The following is a 21,837-nucleotide window of genomic DNA, read 5'->3' as shown; positions in this document are numbered from 1 at the left end:
GCCGCACTGTCGGAGGTGCCGTCAAACCGAGGGCCCCGTCTACTCTCTCTCAAGTGGACGTAAAAGATCCCATGGCACTATTTCGAGGAAGAGCAGGGGGAGTTCTTCCCAGTGCCAATCATCATCAGAGGCAGTCCCTCGGAATCGAGGAAGACTTGCTTCCACTCTAAAAGTGAGTTCTCAGGTGGCTGAACAGTCCAATACGGGAATTCCAGTCTCTGTCACAGGTGGGACAGACAGTGGTTGAGGGAAGGGGAGGGTGGGACTGGTTTGCCGCACGCTCCTTCCGCTGCCTGCGCTTGCTTTCTGCACGCTCTCGGCGACGAGACTCGAGGTGCTCAGCGCCCTCCCGGATGCTCTTCCTCCACTTAGGGCAGACTGGTCTTTGGCCCAGGGTACTCCCAGGTGTCGGTGGGGATGTTGCATTTTATCAGGGAAGCTTTGAGGGTGTCCCTTGTAACGTTTCCTCTGCCCACCTTTGATTGGCTTGCCATGCAGGAGTTCTGAGTAGAGCGCTTGCTTTGGGAGTCTCGTGTCAGGCATGCGAACAATGTGGCCTGCCCAGCGGAGCTGGTCGTGTGTGGTCAGTGCTTCGATGCTGGGGACGTTGGCCTGGTCGAGGACGCTAACGTTGGTGCGTCTGTCCTCCCGGGGGATTTGTAATTTTTTATCCCTCAATTATATTTATCCCTCAATCAACATAACAAAAAATAAACAGATTATCTGGGTCATTATCACAACGTTATTTGTGGGAGCTTGCTGTGCGCAAATTGGCTGCCGCGTTTCCCACATTATAACAGTGACCGCACTCCAAAAATACAATCATTGGCTGTAAAACGCTTTGGGACATCCGGTGGTTGTGAAAGGCGCTATATAAATCCAATCTTTCTTTCTTTTGTTCTTAATCCTACTTTCAAGCTCTCGGTCCGTAGCCCTGCAGGTTACGGCACTTCCAGGTACTTTTTAAATGTGGTGAGGGTTTCTGCCTCTACCACCCTTTCAGGCAGTGAGTTCCAGACCCCCACCGCCCTCTGGGTGAAGACATTTCTCCTCAACTCTCCTCTAAACCTCCCCCCAATTACTTTAAATCTAGGCCCCCAGTTAAGTACATAAGAATCCATATCCCTTGATTTCCGTAGAGTCCAAATATTTATTGATTTATGGTTATTGACCCTCTGCTAAGGGAAACAGGTCCGTCCTATCCACTCTAGGACCCTCATAATTTTATACACCTCATTCAGGTCTCCCCTCAGCCTCCTCTGTTCCAAAGAAAACAACCCCAGCCCATCCAATCTTTCCTCATGGCGAACATAATCAAATAATAAATAAAGATGGTTTGCTCCTCCCAACCGCTTTGGATTGGGCTCGCGTTCTGTAACTTAAAAACAGTATTGTGGCTGTGGCTTTCCACCAGGCATTCACCAGGGCTTTCTGGTAAGCTTCAATTGCTCATAGCTCTGGTAAAGCATGTTTTAATGTACTTGCAAGGGTGTGAGCGGGCTGTCAGGACTTGTTCTGTGGTTGTACAGCTGATCAGAGCCACACAACTAGTGTCTGTGTGTCTATGTGCGTGTGTCTGTGCGATGGTGTGCGTGCGTGTGTGTGTGTGTGTGTGTGTGTGCGTCTACCTATGTATGCGCGTGCGTCCATGTGTGTGTGCGTCTGCGTGTGTATCCACGTGTGTACGTGCGTGTCTGCGTGCGCGCGCGCGCGTCATAGTGTGTCCCTGTGCGTGTCGTAGTGTGCCCACGCGAGAGTGCGAGTGCGCGCGCAAGAGCGCGTGCGTATGTGTGCGTGCGTGCATGCGCAAGTCCCCCAACGATCTACCCTTGGCACCCTCCTATCTCTCATCTACTTGTTGGCCCTTGGTGACATCATCCGGAAACGCGGCGTCAGTTTCCACGCGTGCGCCGACAACACCCAGCTCTACCTCACCCCCCACTTCTCTCGACCCCTCCACAGACTCTAAATTGTCAGACTGCCTGCCCAACATCCGGTTCTGGATGAGCAGAAATTTTCTCCAGTTAACTATTGGGAAGACCGAAGCCATTGTTTTCGGTCCCCGCCACAAACTCCGTTCCCCAGCCACCGACTCCATCCCTCTCCCCACCTCCTGTCTGAGGCTGAACCAGACTGTTCGCAACCTTGACCCTGAAATAAGCTTCCGACCACATATCCGCAGCATAACTAAGACCGCCTATTTCCACCTCCATAACATCGCTCGTCTCCGTCCCTGCCTCAGCTCATAGAAACATAGAAACATAGAAAATAGGTGCAGGAGTAGGCCATTTGGCCCTTCGAGCCTGCACCGCCATTCAATATGATCATGGCTGATCATTCACCTCAGTACCCCATTCCTGCTTTCTCTCCATACCCCTTGATCCCTTTAGCCGTAAGGGCCACATCTAACTTCCTTTTGAATATATCTAACGAACTGGCCTCAACAACTTTCTGTGATAGAGAATTCCACAGGTTCACAACTCTCTGAGTGAAGAAGTTTCTCCTCATCTCGGTCCTAAATGGCTTACCCCTTATCCTTAGACTGTGACCCCTGGTTCTGGACTTCCCCAACATCGGGAACATTCTTCCTGCATCTAACCTATCCCATCCCATCAGAATTTTATATGTTTCTCTGAGATCCCCTCTCATTCTTCTAAATTCCATTGAATATAAGCCTAGTCGATCCAGTCTTTCTTCATATGTCAGTCCCGCCATTCCAGGAATCAGTCTGGTGAACCTTCGTTGCACTCCCTCAATAGCAAGAATGTCCTTCCTCAGAATAGGAGACCAAAACTGTACACAATACTCCAGGTGTGGCCTCACCAAGGCCCTGTACAACTGTATTAAAACCTCCCTGCTCCTATACTCAAATCCTCTCGCTATGAAGGCCAACATGCCATTTGGCCCTCTTCACCGCTTGCTGTACCTGCATGCCAACTTTCAATGACTGCTGAAGCCCTCATCCGTGCCTTTGTTACCTCTAGACTTGACTATTCCAACACACTCCAGGCTGGCCTCCCACATTCTACCCTACGTAAACTAGGTGATCCAAAACTCAGCTGCCCATGTCCTAATTCGCACCAAGTCCCGCTCACCCATCACCCGCTGTGCTCGCTGACCTACATTGGTTTCCGGTTAAGCAACACCTCGATTTCAAAATTCTCATCCTTATTTTCAAATCCCTGCATGGCCTCTCCCCTCCCTATCTCTGTAATCTCCTCCAGCCCCACAACCCCCCGAGATGTCTGCACTCCTCTAATTCTGACCTGAGCATCCCTGATTCTAATCGCCCCACCATCGGTGGCCGTGCCTTCTGTTGCCTGGGCCCCAAGCTCCGCAACTCCCTCCCTAAACCTCTCCGCCTCTCTTTCCTCCTTCAAGACGCTCCTTAAAACCGACCTCTTTGACCAAGCTTTCGGTCACCTGCACTAATTTCTACTTATGCGGCTCAGGGTCAAATTTTTATTGCATAACACTCCTGTGAAGCGCCTTGGGACATTTCACTACGTTAAAGGCGCTATATCAATATAAGTTGTTGTTGTTGTTTGGAGAGAGAGTGTATGTGCGGGAGGGAGTGCGTAATGGCATGTGTGCGCGCGCGTGTGGGAGTGCGTATGTGCGCATGTGGGAGTGTGCGTGTAGGTGCATGTGTGGGAGAGTGAGAGTGAGAGTGAGAGTGAGAGTGAGAGTGAGAGTGAGAGTGAGAGTGAGAGTGAGAGTGAGAGTGAGAGTGAGAGTGAGAGTGAGAGTGAGAGTGAGAGTGAGAGTGAGAGTGAGAGTGAGAGTGAGAGTGAGAGTGAGAGTGAGAGTGAGAGTGAGAGAGAGAGAGAGAGAGAGAGAGAGTGAGAGTGTGTTTTTTTAATTAAATACTTGAAGGGGAAAAACGTGCAGGGCAATGGGGAACGAGCGGGGGTGGTGCGGGGAGAGGGGGACTAATTAATTCGCTCTTTCAAAGAGCCAGCACAGGCACGATGGGCCGAATGGCCTCCTCTGCGCTGTATCATTATATAAGATTCTATAAAAGAGAGGGTAAAAAAATTAGTAAAAACGCCAATCCACTCCCGGGACAACGGAAGACGACTTTTTAAAAAGCTTGACTTTATTCAGTGCGGAACGGCAAGATTGTCAGCGGGAGCCAACGTCTGTGCAGTTCAGTTCGAGATGCGTTGAGGCCTGGCCTGGCACGCAGAGAGGGAGGGGACGCCTCCGGAATCGTCGGGGCTGGTTTGCGGTTGAAACTCTCCCCGATCAAACCGAGATTCCTGGCATTGTGTCCAAGCAGCAAACTGGTTCATCATCCTCAGCAGAGCGAGGGTGAGTCACTACACGTTCCTTCACTTGCAAGTCCGCCCTGCAGGGTCCTGTGCTTAAGTTGCTCTCGGTCTTAAATCAGCCACAACCTCAGTGAATGGCGGGAACAGGCTCGAGGGGATGAATACCCTCCTCCTGTTCCTATGTTTAGCCAAGATATTCCAAGGCACTCCTGGCTGGTCTCCCACATTCTACCCTACGCAAACAAGAGGTGATCCAAAACTCGGCTATCTGTGTCCTAACTCGCACCGAGTCCCGCTCACCCATCACCCCCTGTGCTCGCTGACCCCGTGTCCTAACTCGCACCGAGTCCCGCTCACCCATCACCCCCTGTGCTCGCTGCCCCGTGTCCTAACTCGCACCGAGTCCCGCTCACCTATCACCCCCTGTGCTCGTTGCCCCCGTGTCCTAACTCGCACCGAGTCCTGCTCACCCATCACCCCCTGTGCTCGCTGCCCCGTGTCCTAACTCGCACCGAGTCCCGCTCACCCATCACCCCTTTTACTCGCTGACCCCGTGTCCTAACTCGCACCGAGTCCCGCTCACCCATCACCCCCTGTGCTCGCTGACCCCGTGTCCTAACTCGCACCGAGTCCCGCTCACCCATCACCCCCTGTGCTGACTGAGCTACATTGGCTCCCGGTTAAGCAACACCTCGATTTCAATGTTCTCATCCTTGTTTACAAATCCCTCCATGGCCCACAACCCCCGAGATGTCTGCGCTCCTCTAATTCTGCCCTCCTGAGCACCCCTGATTATAATCGCTCCACCATCGGTGGCCGTGCCTTCTGTTGCCTGGGCCCCAAGCTCTGGAACTCCCTCCCTAAACCTCTCCGCCTCTAAGACGCGCCTTAAAACGTCTGGCCAAGCTTTTGGTTGCTTGTCCTAATATCTCACATGGCTTGATGTTGAATTTTGTCTGATTATGCTTGTGCGAAGGGCTTCGGGATGTTTTATTACATTAAAAGGTGCTATATAAATGCACTGACATTACAGGAAAATTGGCTTCTACATTTGACAGTCAGTCCAGGAAGCAGGGGACACTCGGCAGTCTATTCGATCACCACATCCCAAGAGTTGAACATCCCTTTTAAGATTTGAAGCTTTAGTCTCTTGGCTCAGTGATCGCCGTGTCCTCCCCCTCCCCCTCCCCCTCCCCCTCCCCCGGGAGCGTTGAACGCTGCATCGCCCATTCTGAACATGCCGGAGGGAGGGCTATCCAACTGTGGCAGGAAGGCACCAATCGCCACGCCCCTTCCCAATCGGGGCCAGGAGGGGTCGTGTGACCCACAGTCGGCTGTTTTTAACCCCTCTCTGGCTTGCTGAAGAAGATTCTGAGGGAGGTTGACAGGGTAGATGCAGGGAAGATGTTTCCCCCCGGGCTGGGGAGTCTAGAACCAGGAGTCACACAGTCTCAGGATAAGGGGTCGGCCATTTAGGACTGAGATGAGGAGAAATTTCTTCACTCAGAGGGTGGTGAAACTTTGGAATTCTCTGCCCCAGAGGGCTGTGGAGGCTCAGTCACTGAGTATATTCAAGGCTGAGATCGATAGATTTTCGATGTCAAGGGGAATCAAGGGATCGGGAGGGAAAGTGGAGTTGAGGTTGAAGATCAGCCATGATGTCACTGAATGGCCAAGCAGACCCGAGGGACTGAATGGCCTACTCCTGCTCCTATTTCTTATGTTCATATAAGATGGGGCGAACGGGAAGGAGGGGGGAGGAGAGCGAACGGGAAGGAGGGCGAACAGGAAGGAGGGGGGAGGAGGGCGAACGGGAAGGAGGGGGGTGGAGGGCAAAGGAGGGGGAATGGGGGGGAAAGGGAGGGGGAAGGGGAATGGGGGGGAGGGGGAGGGGGAAGAGGAACGGGGTTGGGAAGAGGAACGGGGTTGGGAAGAGGAACGGGGGGGGGGAAGAGGAACGGGGGGGGGGAAGAGGAACGGGGGGGAGGGGGAAGAGGAACGGGGGGGGAGGGGGAAGAGGAACGGGGGGGGAGGGGGAAGAGGAACGGGGGGGGAGGGGGAAGAGGAACGGGGGGGGAGGGGGAAGAGGAACGGGGGGGGAGGGGGAAGAGGAACGGGGGGGGAGGGGGAAGAGGAACGGGGGGGAGGGGGAAGAGGAACGGGGGGGAGGGGGAAGAGGAACGGGGGGGGAGGGGGAAGAGGAACGGGGGGGGAGGGGGAAGAGGAACGGGGGGGAGGGGGAAGAAGAACGGGGGGGGAGGGGGAAGAGGAACGGGGGGGGAGGGGGAAGAGGAACGGGGGGGGAGGGGGAAGAGGAACGGGGGGGGAGGGGGAAGAGGAACGGGGGGAGGGGGAAGAGGAACGGGGGGGGAGGGGGAAGAGGAACTGGGGGGGAAGGGGAAGAGGAACGGGGGGGGGGGGGAGAGGAACGGGGGGGGAAGAGGAACGGGGGGGAAAGAGGAACGGGGGGGCGGGGGAGAGGAACGGGGGGGCGGGGGGAGAGGAACGGGGGGGCGGGGGGAGAGGAACGGGGGGGAGGGGGAAGAGGAACGGGGGGGGGGGGAAGAGGAACGGGGGGGGGGGAAGAGGAACGGGGGGGGGGGAAGAGGAACGGGGGGGGAGGGGGAAGAGGAACGGGGGGGAGGGGGGAGAGGAACGGGGGGGAAAGAGGAACGGGGGGGCGGGGGGAGAGGAACGGGGGGGCGGGGGGAGAGGAACGGGGGGGGGAAGAGGAACGGGGGGGGGGGAAGAGGAACAGGGGGGGGGGAAGAGGTACGGGGGGGGGGGAAGAGGAACGGGGGGGGGAAGAGGAACGGGGGGGGGGGAAGAGGAACGGGGGGGGGGGAAGAGGAACGGGGGGGGAAGGGGGGGGGGGGGAAGAGAGGAACGGGGGGGGAAGAGGAACGGGGGGGGGGAAGAGGAACGGGGGGGGGGAAGAGGAACGGGGGGGGGGAAGAGGAACGGGGGGGGGAAGAGGAACGGGGGGGGGAAGAGGAACGGGGGGGGGAAGAGGGGGGGGAGAGAGGAACGGGGGGGGGGGGGAAGAGGAACGGGGGGGGGAAGAGGAACGGGGGGGGGGGAAGAGGAACTGGGGTGGGGGGGAAGAGGAACGGGGGTGGGGGGGGAAGAGGAACGGGGGGGAGGGGGAAGAGGAACGGGGGGGAGGGGGAAGAGGAACGGGGGGGGAGGGGGAAGAGGAACGGGGGGGGAGGGGGAAGAGGAACGGGGGGGGAGGGGGAAGAGGAACGGGGGGGAGGGGGGAGAGGAACGGGGGGGAGGGGGAAGAGGAACGGGGGGGAGGGGGAAGAGGAACGGGGGGGAGGGGAAGAGGAACGGGGGGGAGGGGAAGAGGAACGGGGGGGGAGGGGGAAGAGGAACGGGGGGGAGGGGGGAGAGGAACGGGGGGGGGAGGGGGGAGAGGAACGGGGGGGGAGGGGGAAGAGGAACGGGGGGGAGGGGGAAGAGGAACGGGGGGGAGGGGGAAGAGGAACGGGGGGGGGAGGGGGAAGAGGAACGGGGGGGAGGGGGAAGAGGAACGGGGGGGAGGGGGAAGAGGAACGGGGGGGAGGGGGAAGAGGAACGGGGGGGAGGAGGAAGAGGAACGGGGGGGGAGGGGGAAGAGGAACGGGGGGGAGGGGGAAGAGGAACGGGGGGGGGAGGGGGAAGAGGAACGGGGGGGGGAGGGGGAAGAGGAACGGGGGGGAGGGGGAAGAGGAACGGGGGGGGGAGGGGGAAGAGGAACGGGGGGGGGAGGGGGAAGAGGAACGGGGGGGGGGGGAGGGGGAAGAGGAACGGGGGGGGGGGGAGGGGGAAGAGGAACGGGGGGGGGGGGAGGGGGAAGAGGAACGGGGGGGGGGGGAGGGGGAAGAGGAACGGGGGGGGGGGGAGGGGGAAGAGGAACGGGGGGGAGGGGGAAGAGGAACGGGGGGGAGGGGGAAGAGGAACGGGGGGGGAGGGGGAAGGAGGGGGGAGGGGAAGGAGGAGGGGGGGGAAGGAGGAGGGGGGGGAAGGAGGAGGGAGGGGGAAACAGGGGAGGAGGGAGGGGGAAACAGGGGAGGAGGGAGGGGGAAACAGGGGAGGAGGGAGGGGGAAACAGGGGAGGAGGGAGGGGGAACGGAGGGGGGAGAACAGAGGGGGACCGGGGGGGCGAGGAGGGAAGGAGTAGAAAGCTCCTTGTCTGCCTGTTTGGTTCAGTTCCCACCCTTCAGTGCAGTCAGTGAGCAGGAAGGTACAGAGTGCAAGCTGTACTGCTCCCTGTACAGATAAGCGCACACACACACTCAGCCCTCACTTGCACACGGACACACGTTCCCCTTCCCTTCCCTTCCCTTCCCCTCCTCGGGTATTCCCGAGGGGAAAAACGTGGGTCTTGCAAACACTCCTCGAGTTCCAGAAACTAGAACCGCCCGCCCAACAACGCACGGCAGGTCTGAGCAGACAATGCAATTTCACCCTGTCAATTTCCCAGACGCTTGTCCCCGAACTTTTGCTCAACTTAACCAGAGAGTCCCAGGAATTTGGCTTCAATTGGAAGAAGGAAGAAAAGGCAGCCTCTTACCTCGGGCAGATTGTTCAACCGACTGGAAAGTTGCTCCACGGATTTTCCGCTGGAAGGGGAGCAGAGAGTATGTCTGTGTGTGTGTTTAAAAACAAGTCACACGCTGGCTTAACAGAGCATTCTTCTTACTGGGGAGGTCTTCTTTGCAAACTGGAGAGACGGAAATGTCCTATCTTTGTAAGTGGAGAGAGAGAGAGGGGTTGGTCTTGTTTGCAGAGTTGATCAGTTCAGGGCGAGCTCTGCAGTCAGTCACTGAGCAAGTTCAGCCTCCTGACTTTCGAACTTGTCTCTCTCTCTCTCTCGCAGAAGAGGTGTGTTCAAGGAAACAATACCAGACCCATCCTCACCAAGTGACCCGTGCACAGAGAAAATAAACAGTGGCTGGAGGGTTAATGAACGAAAGGAAATACGTGGATCAGTAGGGACACCCACGCATTATTTGCAATGGGTTATTGTGTGTCGGCAGTGGCTCAGTGGGTAACACACTCCCTCTTCTGAGTCAGAAGTTTGTGGGTTCGAGTCCCGCTCCAGAGACATGACCATAAAATCTAGGCTGACACTCCCAGTGCAGTGCTGAGGTAGCGCTGCACTGTCGGAGGGGCGGTGTTGAGGGAGCGCCGCACTGTCGGAGGGGCGGTGCTGAGGGAGCGCCGCACTGTCGGAGGGCCGGTGCTGAGGGAGCGCCGCACTGTCGGAGGGGCGGTGTTGAGGGAGCGCCGCACTGTCGGAGGGGCGGTGCTGAGGGAGCGCCGCTGAGGGAGCGCCGCACTGTCGGAGGGCCGGTGCTGAGGGAGCGCCGCACTGTCGGAGGGGCGGTGCTGAGGGAGCGCCGCACTGTCGGAGGGGCGGTGCTGAGGGAGCGCCGCACTGTCGGAGGGGCGGTGCTGAGGGAGCGCCGCACTGTCGGAGGGCCGGTGCTGAGGGAGCGCCGCACTGTCGGAGGGGCGGCACTGAGGGAGCGCCGCACTGTCGGAGCGGCTGTCTTTTGGATGAGACATTAAACCAAGGCCCTGTCTACTCTCTCAGGTGGACGTAAAAGATTCCCATGAAGAAGAGCAGGGGAGTTATCCCCGGTGTCCTTGGGGCCAATATTTATCCCTCAATCACATTGCTGCTTGTGGGAGCTTGCTACAACAGTGACCGCACTCCAAAAGTACTTCATTGGCTGTAAAGTGCTTTGGGATGTTTGACGGGGCTCCCTCAGCACTGCATTGGAGTGTCAAATCACGTGGGACTTCTAACCTCAGCGGTGAGAGAATGCTACCCACTGAGCCACGGCTGGCTCTTCACCCAGAGAGTGTTGAGAATGTGGAACTCGCTACCACAGGGATTGGTTGAGGCGAGGAACACCGATGCATTTAAGGGGGAAGCTAGATAAACACATGAGGAAGAAAAGAATAGGAGAAGCTGATGGTGTGAGATGAAGAAGGGGTGGCAGGAGGCTTGTGTGGAGCATAAACACCAGCACGGACCTGTTGGGCTGAATGGCCTCTTTCATAAGAAATCAGAGCAGGAGTCGGCCATTCGGCCCCTCGAGCCTGCTCCGCCATTCAATAAGATTATGGCTGATCCGATCATGGACTCAGCTCCACTTCCCCGCCCGCTCCCCATAACCCTTCAGTCCCTTATCGCTCAAAAATCTGTCCATCTCCGCCTTAAATATATTCAATGACTCAGCTTCTACAGCTCTCTGGGGCAGAGAATTCCACAGATTTACATCCCTCCGAGAGAAGAAATTCCTCCTCATCTCAGTTTTAAATGGGCAACCCCTTATTCTAAGACCATGTTCCCTAGTTTTAGTTTCCCCTATGAGTGGAAACATCCTCTCTGCATCCACCTTCCACCTTGTCAAGCCCCCTCATTATCTTATGTTTCGATAAGATCACCTCTCATTCTTCTGAATTCCAATGCGTATAGGTCCAACCTACTCAACCTTTCCTCATAAGTCAACCCCCTCATCTCCGGAATCAACCGAGTGAACCTTCTCTGAACTCCCTCCAATGCAAGTATATCCTGCCTTAAATACGGAGACCAAAACTGCTCGCAGTACTCCAGGTGTGGCCTCACCAATACCCTGTACAGTTGGAGCAGGACTTCTCTGCTTTTGTACTCCATCCCCCTTTGCAATAAAGGCCAACATTCCATTGGACTTCCTGATCACTTGCTGAACTGCATACTAACCTTTTGTGTTTCATGCACAAGGGCCCCCTGGTCCTTCTGTACTGTAACTACAATGTAATTCCACGTGAAGACTCTGTACCAAATGATAAGGAATGAGGGACCTTATAGACAAGACATTGCTCGATTCAGATAGCTTTATCATGATGCATGCCATGATGCTATGCCTGACATCGAAATCAACTAAAAATTACCAGTAGATTGCTCATCGAGTTGCTCACAGTAAGTTGCAGGATGTTGTGTTGCCTAATGATGGGCATTATGCCATGTCGAGAACAATGCATGATTATTTAATGAAAATGTATTTACCTGTATTTTACTCGTTGTTTCCCAATAGGCATGACAGGACTGCCTTAAGCAAAGTAGTCTAAGACTGAGGTGGAACTGTCTTCACTCTAAAGACAGGTACGGTGGCGTAATGGCTAGATTACTAGACTGATAACCCAGAGACCCGGACTATTGATCCACGAGACATGGGTTCAAATCTCACCATGTTGGCTGGGGGAATTTAAATTCTGTTCATTAAATAAATCTGGAATTGAAAAGCTAGTATCAGTAATGGTGACGATGTCTCCGCAAGATCCTACAAATCCCCTGGGAGGAGAGACGCACCAACGTTAGCGTCCTCGACCAGGCCAACATCCCCAGCATCGAAGCACTGACCACACTTGATCCTCTGGGCGGGCCACATTGTCCGCATGCCCGACACGAGGCTCCCAAAGCAAGCGCTCTACTCGGAACTCCTTCACGGCAAACGAGCCAAAGGCGGGCAGAGGAAATGTTACTAGGACACCCTCAAAGCCTCCCTGATCAAGTGCGACATCCCCATCGACACCTGGGAGTCCCTGGCCAAAGACCGCCCTAAGTGAATGAAGTGCATCCGGGAGGGCGCTGAGCACCTCGAGTCTCGTCGCCGAGAGCGTGCAGAAAGCAAGCGCAAGCAGCGGAAGGAGTGTGTGGCAAACCAGTCCCACCCTCCCTTTCCCTCAACCACTGTCTGTCCCACCTGTGACAGGGACTGTGGCTCTCGTATTGGACTGTTCAGCCACCTAAGGACTCATTTTTAGAGTGGAAGCAAGTCTTCCTCGATTCCGAGGGACTGTCTCTGATGATGATGATGATGATGAAGCTATCGGCTTATCATAAAAACCCATCTGGTTCATTAATGCCCTTTAGGGAAGGAAACCTGCTGTCTATGTGACTCCAATGTGGTTGACCCTTAGCTGTCCCTCTGAAATGGGGAGTCTAGAACCAGGGGTCACAGTCTCAGGATAAGGGGTCGACCATTTAGGACTGAGATGAGGAGGAATTTCTTCACTCAGAGAGTGGTGAATCTTTCGAATTATTTACCCCAGAGGACTGTGGAGGCTCAATCGACGAGTATATTCAAGACAGAGATCGATAGATTTTTGGTATTAAGGGAATCAAGGGATATGGGGATCGGGCGGGAAAGTGGAGTTGAGGTAGATCAGCCATGATCTCGTTCAATGGCAGAGCAGGCTCGAGGAGCCGAATGGCGTACTCCTATTTCTTATGTTCTTATGTTCTTGGCTGAGATAGATAGATTCTTGGGTATTAAGAGAATCAAGAGATATGCGGATAGTGTAGGAAAGTGTTGAGGTAGAAGATCAGCTATGATCTTATTGAATGGCGGAGCAGGCTCGAGGGGCCGAATGGCCGACTCCTGCTCCTAATTCTTATGTTCTCAAGAGCAATTAGGGATGGGCGATAAATGGCAAAATCCACAATCCACATCCCGTGAACATATTTTTAAAAAGCCGCAACATCGCCCATCTCCGCCTCCCCTCAGCTCATCCGCTGCTGAACCCTCATCCATGCCTTTGTTACCTCTAGATTGGACTATTCCAATGTTCTCTTGGCCAGCCTCCCACCTTCCACCCTCCATCAACTTGAGCTCGTCCAAACCTCTGCTGCCCCACATCCTAACTCGCACCGAGTCCCGCTCACCCATCACCCCCCGTGCTCGCTGCCCCGTGTCCTAACTCGCACCGAGTCCCGCTCACCCATCACCCCCCGTGCTCGCTGCCCCGTGTCCTAACTCGCACCGAGTCCCGCTCACCCATCACCCCCCGTGCTCGCTGCCCCGTGTCCTAACTCGCACCAAGTCCCGTTCACCCATCACCCCCTGTGCTCACTGCCCCATGTCCTAACTCGCACCGAGTCCCGCTCGCCCATCACCCCCCGTGCTCGCTGCCCCGTGTCCTAACTCGCACCGAGTCCTGCTCACCCATCACCCCCCGTGCTCGCTGCCCCGTGTCCTAACTCGCACCGAGCCCCGCTCGCCCATCACCCCCCGTGTTTGCTGCCCCGTGTCCTAGCTCGCACCGAGTCCCGCTCACCCATCAACCCCTGTGCTCGCTGCCCCGTGTCCTAACTCGCACCGAGTCCCGTTCACCCATCACCCCCTGTGCTCGCTGCCCCGTGTCCTAACTCGCACCGAGTCCCACTCACCCATCACCCCCCGTGGGGTGGCCGTTGCACACCAGCCACCACACGGGTTTGACAGAGCGAGGTCTTGGTCCAGTGGCAAGGGTTAACCAGGACGACTGGAGACCAGCTCTGCTGCACGGACCTAGTGCGCGCACATATCGCACAGTGTGGGCTGGGCCCGTGCTGCCCCTGGGCCCTCACCTCTTCTGGGCCCCGAACTCGCGCCTCTCCTGGGCCCTGATCACATCCCTCTACGAATTCTTGCCGCTCCTTCGCCCTGACAAATCTTTATTTAGAAAAACACGGATTAATCATGGACAGTCAGCACAGATTTGTTAAGGGAAGATAACTTGATTGAATTTTTTGAGGAGGATCGATGAGGGCAGTGCGTACAATGTAATGCATATGGACTTTAGCAAAGCTTTTGATAAGGTCCCACATGGCAGGCCGATCACAGAAGTAAAAGCCCAATGGGATCCAGGGCAAAGTGGCAAGTTAGATGCTGATTAGAAAGACCTTGTTTTGTTTTCAACCTCCCTGAATACCAGCCTGTTGTGTGTGTAAACTTGTATATACCTTGTACAGCCACCAGAGGGCTCATCCCCTGGAGTCCCAAGGGATCCCACAATCTCTTTGGAGCACAGGTACTTAAGGAGGCCTCACAGGCTGGAGAGGCACTCTGGAGACCTGCAATAAAAGATTAAGGTCACACTTTACTTTGAGCTCACAGTATCCAGTCAGACTCTTTACTCATATACAACAACTATTGTTTTTTTTTTAAAAAGGAATCTAGAACTCTGGCACAGATTTGGCAAAAATAACCAGAGGCAACATGACACAACATTTTTTTACGCAGCGAGTTGTTGTGATCTGGAATGCGCTGTCTGAAAGGGCGGTGGGAACAGATTCAATAGTGAGTTTCAAACAGGGAATTGGATAAATACTTGCAGGGAAAAGATTTACAGGGCTGTGGGGAAAGAATCAGAGAATCGAATCACAGAACGGTTACAGCACAGGAGGCCATTCGGCCCGTCGAACCCGTGCCGGCTCTCTGCAAGAGCACCTCAGCCAGTCCCACTGCCCCGCCCTTTCCCCGTAGCCCTGCTAATTTCTTTCCGTCAGGCACTTAGCCAACTCCCTTTTGAAAGCCGCGATTGAGTCTGCCTCCACCGCCCTCTCTGGGTTGTGTGGCGAGGTCAGGTTGGCGGAGGAGCTTTGTCTTGCGGATGTTTAGTGTAAGGCCAATGCTTCTGTACACCTCGGTGAAGGTGTTGACTGGTACTTATGAGCGACTCCACGAGGCAATGTGTTGTACTTGACCTGTAGTGACCTGTAGTGTGCAACGGCCACCCCACGTTAGAAAAATCCACGCACAGGCATCTTCCACCCTTCAGGATGTAGTTCGGGATCCGGAATATTAGGTCCTTCATTGAAACACCTGTGAACTTCTTGACGTGGAAGCAAGTCATCCTCGATTCGAGGGACCATCGACGATGATCTAGTGAGATACATCCAGCTAGGTTACAACAACATTTATATAATACCTTTAACGCAGTAAAAAGTCCCAGGGCTCTTCACAGGAGTTTACCAAACAAAATTTGACACCGAGCCACATAAAGAGATATTCGGGCAGGTGACCAAAAGCTGGGTGAAAGAGGCAGGTTTTAAGGAGCGTCTTGAAGGAGGAGAGAGAGGTGGAGAGGTTTAGAGAGGGAGTTCCAGAGCTTGGGGCCCAGGTCACTACAGTGAGCGCCCGAGATCGGGGCGAAGGACCGGCGAGAGACGATGGAGGGACGTGATTGGGGCCCAGGGGAGGCGTTAGTTCGGGGCCAGGGGCCCAGGGGTAGCACGGGCCAGCCCACACTGCGATATGTGTGCGCGCTAGGCCCGTACAGCAGTCTTGGGTAACCCTTGCCACTAGACTAAGACCTAGCTCTGCCAAGCCCGTGTGGTGGCTGGTGTGCAACGCCCACCACACGTTAAAAAATTCCTCGCACAGGCATCTTCCATCCTTCAGGATGTAGTTCGGATTCTTCATTCGAAACACCTGTGAACTCATCCTTTTTTTGGGGCGTGGAAGCAAGTCATCCTCGTTTCGAGGGACTGCCTACGATGATTCCAAACTCCAGAGTGCCGTGCAAGGGTAGTGTGCAGCCTTTTATACAGGGCCCTGCCACAGGGGCAGGAACCCCCCGGTCTCCACCAGTTGCACCCTCTAGTGGTGCCAGCATGTATGTACACGGTGTGAACCTTATTGATAGTACATCAGGCAAACAAGTCTCCATCTTATACAATCTCACAGCGACTACACATAGAGTACATCCATAGTCTGCATATACAACATTGACGATGGCTTGGATTTCGGCCTCTGTGTGTGTGTGTGCAGACGCAGGCGTCGTCCGCGTACTGTCGTTCGATGACAAAGGATGGATAGCGTTATCGCACCAACGTTCTTCTCGATCTTCCTCGCTGCAATGCCCCATCTGATCCTCAATAAGCTCGCCACTGGAGTGGAACTAAACTATAGAACCATTGGGAACCTGTTCAACCTATGCCGCCTCCAGGCTAGATCCAAGGCCGTCCCATCCTCTGTCGTCGAACTACAGTAGGCGGATGGACGCTTGTGTCTACGCACACTCGGGAGGCCGAGCTCCGAGCCAATCGTCGACACTTTCAACCGAGGCGTAATGAGAGCATGGGCCTTACACTAAACATCTGTAAGACAAAGGTCTACCAACAAACTTCCCCCCTGCCACACAGCAGGTTGAACCACTGTGCTTAGCACAGCCTGAGGATGATGTGGCCTGCCCAACGGAGCTGGTCGAGTGTGGTCTGAGCTTCGTTGCTGTGGATGTTGGCCTGATCAAGAACACTTAACGTTTGTGCGTCTGCCCGCCCAGGGGATTTGCAGGATCTAGCGGAGGTAGCACTAGTGGTACTTCTCCAGCGCCTTGAGGTGTCTACTGTACAGAGAAACATAGAAAATAGGTGCAGAAGTAGGCCATTCGGCCCTTCGAGCCTGCACCACCATTCAATATGATCGTGGCTGATCATGCAACTTCAGTACCCCATTCCCGCTTTCTCTCCATACCCCTTGATCCCTTTAGCCGTAAGGGCCATATCTAACTCCCTTTTGAATATACCTAATGAACTGGCCTCAACAACTTTCTGTGGCAGAGAATTCCACAGGTTCACAATTTTCTGAGTGAAGAAGTTTTTCCTCATCTCGGTCCTAAATGGCCTACCCCTTATCCTTAGACTGTGACCCCCTGGTTCTGGACTTCCCCAACATCGGGAACATTCTTCCTGCATCTAACCTGTCCAGTCCTGTCAGAATTTTATATGTTTCTATGAGATCCCCTCTCATTCTTCTAAATTATGGTCCACGTCTCTGAGCCATAAAGGAGGGCGGGTATCACTACTGCCCTCTAGACCATAAGCTTGGTGCCAGATTTGAGGCCCTGGCCTAATATATTACCACCCAACCCCGTGAACTTTCATCTTTTTATGTGGCACCTTATCGAATGCCTTCTGGAAATCCAAATACACCTCGACGATAAAAAAAATCCACGCGCGAACATCTTCCATCCCTTCAAGATGCAGGTCGGGACCCTGGAACGTCAGGTCGTTCCTTGAAACACCTGCGGGCTCATCCCCTGGGAGGACGGACGCACCAACGGCAGTGTTCTCAACCAGGCCAAAGTCCTCAGGATCGAAGCACTGACCACACTCGACCAGCTCCGCTGGGCGGAACACATTGTCCGCATGCCCGACACAAGACTCCCAAAGCAAGCGCTCTACTCGGAACTCCTACACAAGCGAGCCCCAGGCGGGCAGAGGAAACGTTACAGGGACCACCCTCAAAGCCTCCTTGATAAAATGCAACATCCCCACCGACACCTGGGAGTCCCTGGGCCAAAGACCAGTCCGCCCGAAGTGGAGGAAGAGCATCCTGGAGGGCGCTGAGCACCTCGAGTCTCGTCGCCGAGAGCGTGCAGAAAGCAAGCGCAGGCAGCGGAAGGAGCGTGCGGCAAACCAGTCCCACCCACCCCTTTCCTTCAACCAATGTCTGTCCCACCTGTGACAGAGACTGTAATTCCCGTATTGGACTGTTCAGCCACCTGAGGACTCACTTTTAGAGTGGAAGTAAGTCTTCCTCGATTTCGAGGGGCTGCCTACTGATGGATGATTTTTGGGGCGTGGAAGCAGGTTAAGTGAGTAGGCAAATGCATGGCAGATGCAGTATAATGTAGATAAATTTGAGTGTATCCACTTTAGCGGCAAAAACACGAAGGCAGAATATTATCTGAATGGTGACAGATTAGGAAAAGGGGAGGTGCAACGAGACCTGGGGGTCATGGTACATCAGTCATTGAAAGTTGGCATGCAGGTATAGCAGACGGTGAAGAAGATAAATGGCCTTCATAGCAAGAGGATTTGAGTATAGGAGCAGGGAGGTCTTACTGCAGTTGTACAGGGCCTTGGTGAGGCCACAGCTTGAATATTATGTACAGTTTTAGTCTCCTAATCTGAGGATAGACATTCTTGCTATTGAGGGAGTGCAGCGAAGGTTCACCAGACTGATTCCTGGGATAGCAGGACTGACATATGAAGAAAGACTGGATCGCCTAGGCTTATATTCACTGGAATTTAGAAGAATGAGAGGGGATCTCATAGAAACATGTAAAATTCTGATGGGACAGGTTAGATGCAGGAAGATGTTGGGGGAAGTCCAGAACCAGGGGTCACAGTCTAAGGATAAGGGGTGAGCCATTTAGGACCGAGATGAGGAGAAACGTCTTCAATCAGAGAGTTGTGAACCTGTGGAATTCTCTACCGCAGAGAGTTGTTGAGGCCAGTTCGTTAGAAATATTCAAAAGGGAGTTAGATGTGGCCCTTACGGCTAAAGGGATCAAGGGGTATGGCGAGAAAGCAGGAATGGGGTAATAAAATTGCATGAGCAGCCATGATCTTATTAAATGGTGGTGCAGGCTCGAAGGGCCGAATGGCCTACTCCTGCACCTATTTTCTATGTTTCTATGTTTTTCTCGATTTCGAGGGACTACCTACGATGGATGATTCTTGGGGCATGGATGCAAGTCCTCGATTTCGAGGGGACTCGCCGACCATGGATGACTGTTGGGGGCGTGGAAGCCAGTCCTCGATTTCGAGGGGACTTGCCTACCATGGGCGATGAGCCATTGTCCTGAGCAATAGCCTAAAGGGGGAACTACTTCGAGCACATGTCACCTTTCCCCCCCCACGTGGGCCAGTGCGCGGATGTCGACCCCGGGGTGGGGGGGGGAGGGGGAGAGCGGCGACGTGCTGCGTGATGCGGCCGTGCGTGGTGACGCCGGGGAGGGCGGGCGGGCGGAGCGACACGCCGTGCGGTTGATGTCTTCCCCCAGCTCGAGCCGGCCGGTGAGTTAAAAACCCAGGCGGCGCTAGTTAACCGGCTAACTAGCATAACTAGCAGGGGGTGGGGGTTAAAAAAACAAACCTCCGAGGGGGGTGGTGGGGTTTTAAAATAACGTGGCGGGGGAGTGGAAAAGGAAAGGGTTCAGCGAAATAATGAAAAAATTAATTAAAAACACCTGCTGGTTAAGTGCTAGTTAGCGGCTAACCAGGTCAGCAGGACTGGTTAGCGCCTGTTTTGAGGGGTGGGGCGTAAAAAAAAACGGATTTTGAGCATTTTTTAATGCGGGGCCGACCTCGAGTTGGCGGCTGGCCGGCAGCCTGAGCTCTAGGCCCCGGGTAGGGGCAGCACACAGAGCCGGGGAGGGGATGGAAAGGTTGGAGAGGATGGAGCTCCACCCCCCTGAGCAGCAGCCCCAATGCAAACTGGCCAGGGCCACCCCTGTATCATTATATTGTGGTCACACCATCCCCAGCACCACCATTGCATTCATTTTAGCCTCTGCATGTCACCAGCATCATCATTAGGCAGTCCCTCGGGATCGAGGAAGACTTGCTTCCACTCTAAAAGTGAGTCCTCAGGTGGCTGAACAGCCCAATACGGGAATTACAGTCCCTGTCACAGGTGGGACAGACAGTGGTTGAGGGAAGGGGGAGGGTGGGACTGGTTTGCCGCACGCTCCTTCCGCTGCCTGCGCTTGCTTTCTGCGCGCTCTCGGCGACGAGACTCGAGGTGCTCAGCGCCCTCCCGGATGCACTTCCTCCACTGAGGGCAGACTGGTCTTTGGCCCAGGGTACTCCCAGGTGTCGGTGGGGGGGGGGGCACGTCGCGCTTTTATCAAAGGAGACTTTGAGGGTGGTTCCCTTGTAACGTTTCCTCTGCCCACCTTGGGCTCGTTTGCCGCGTCGGAGCTCCGAGTCGAGCGCTTGCTTTGGGAGCCTCGTGTCGGGGCATGCGGACTGCGTGGCCCGCCCAGCGGAGCTGGTCGAGTGCGGTCAGCGCTTCGATGCCGGGGATGTTGGCCTGGTCGAGGACGCTGACGTCGGTGCGTCTGTCCTTCCCAGGGGATTTGCAGGATCTTGCGGAGACATCGCTGGTGGTATTTCTCCAGCGATTTGAGGTGTCTGCTGTACATGGTCCACGTCTCTGAGCCATACAGGAGGGCGGGTATCACTACAGCCCTGTAGACCATGAGCTTGGCGGCGGATTTGAGGGCCTGGTCTTCAAACACTTTTCCTCAGGCGGCCGAAGGCTGCACTGGCGCGCTGGAGGCGGTGTTGGATCTCGTCATCAATGCCTGCTCTTGTTGATAGGAGGCTCCCGGGATAGCGGAAGTGGTCCACGTTGTCCAGGGCCACGGCGTGGATCTTGATGTCTCGGGGGGGCAGTGCTGTGCGGCAAGGACAGGCTGGTGGAGGACCTTTGTCTTACTAATGTCTGCATATCATGGAAATATGTGCAATTTTTTTTTCTATTGCTTGCATTTTTTTTTGGTGGCGGGGCGGGGAGGTTATTTTTGCATCCACTTTAAAAAAAAAATAATCATCCATCATCCATCATCGGTGGTCCCTCGAATCGAGGATGACTTGCTTCCATGCCAAAAAGGAATGAGTTCGCAGGCGTTTCAATGAAGGGGACCAGTTATTCCAGGGTCCCGAACTGCATCCCGAAGGGTGGAAGATGCCCGCGCGCGTGGATTTTTTTTATAACGTGAGGGTTGGCCGTTGCACAGCAACCACCCACGCGGGCGTGACGGAGCTGGGTCTCGGGTCCAGTGGCAAGGGTTAACCAAGACAACTGGAGACCTGGCTCCGTTGCACAGACCTAGTGCGCACACATGTCGCAGTGTGCACTGGCCCGTGCTGCCCCTGGGCCCTCGCCTCTTCTGGGCCCCCGATCACGTCGCTCTGCAATCTCTCGCCGTTCTGATAGCACTCCAGTGTATTACCTTGCACTAAAAAATGGAATGGTCAAGTGATAAAAGATAATTTTTGCACCCACCTGCTCTAAAAAAAAATGTAATGCAAAGTAACAAAGATTATCATTCATTTGCTCTTAATCTTTATTACTTGACCATTGTATTTGTATCATTTTGCATTCACTTGCAATCTTTACTTGATCAATGCATTACTTTGCATTAACTTCGTCTTTTTAATCTTTAGTGTCAGCCAGTGGCCCCGTGGGTAGCACTCTCGCCTCTGAGCCAGAAGGTTGTGGGTTCAAGTCCCACTCCAGAGACTTGAGCACAAAATTCTAGACATACTCGCTGAGGGAGCACCGCACTGTCGGAGGGCCAGTACTGAGGGAGCGCCGCACTGTCGGAGGTGCAGTGCTGAGGGAGTGCCGCACTGTCGGAGGGGCAGTGCTGAGGGAGCGCCGCACTGTCGGAGGGGCAGTGCTGAGGGAGCGCCGCACTGTCGGAGGGGCAGTGCTGAGAGAGCGCCGCACTGTCGGAGGGGCAGTGCTGAGGGAGCGCCGCACTGTCGGAGGGGCAGGGCTGAGGGAGCGCCGCACTGTCAAGAGGTGCCGTCTTTCAGATGAGACGTCGGCCTTCTCAGGTGGACGTAAAAATCCCATGGCCCATAGAAGAAGAGCAGGGGAGTTCTCCCCGGTGTCCCGGGCCAATATTTACCCCATAATCAACAAAACAACAGATTATCTGGGTCATTATCACATTGCTGTTTGTGGGAGCTTGCTGTGCGCATATCGGCTGCCACGTTTCCCACATTGCAACAGTGACTACACTCCAAAAGTACTTCATTGGCTGTAAAGCGCTTTGAGACGCCCGGTGTTTGTGAAAGGCGCTATATAAATGCAAGTCTTTTCTTTATGGCTTGAATGTGGTTAATTAAATGTTGTGCTCCCAGCACACTCCTGAGATATTGTTGGCCCGCAGATGGAATGCAACCTGGGTGTGTGTGTGTGTCTTTCTCCCCTTGCATTCCTGAAAATTTATTAAG

General features: G+C 54.9%; 2 protein-coding genes across 3 annotated transcripts in view; one reads left to right on the top strand and one right to left on the bottom strand.

The window, feature by feature from the left end:
• Positions 1 to 9,067, bottom strand: part of LOC139232825 (rho guanine nucleotide exchange factor 15-like) — a 72,780-nt gene extending 63,713 nt beyond the window's left edge. The window contains exon 1 of the mRNA XM_070863319.1: positions 8,833 to 9,067. The gene's annotated coding sequence lies outside the window, so the exon portion shown is untranslated. The remainder of the gene's footprint in view (positions 1 to 8,832) is intronic.
• A 9,739-nt stretch (positions 9,068 to 18,806) lies between these two features.
• LOC139232665 (vigilin-like) overlaps positions 18,807 to 21,837 on the top strand; it is a 140,025-nt gene continuing 136,994 nt past the window's right edge. For both annotated transcript variants that reach the window (XM_070863130.1, XM_070863131.1), the window contains exon 1: positions 18,807 to 18,882. The gene's annotated coding sequence lies outside the window, so the exon portion shown is untranslated. The remainder of the gene's footprint in view (positions 18,883 to 21,837) is intronic.

The sequence above is a fragment of the Pristiophorus japonicus genome, chromosome 20 (genome assembly GCF_044704955.1).
Source record: "Pristiophorus japonicus isolate sPriJap1 chromosome 20, sPriJap1.hap1, whole genome shotgun sequence".
Lineage (NCBI taxonomy): Eukaryota > Metazoa > Chordata > Chondrichthyes > Pristiophoridae > Pristiophorus > Pristiophorus japonicus.
This window is presented reverse-complemented; position numbering and strand designations above follow the sequence as displayed.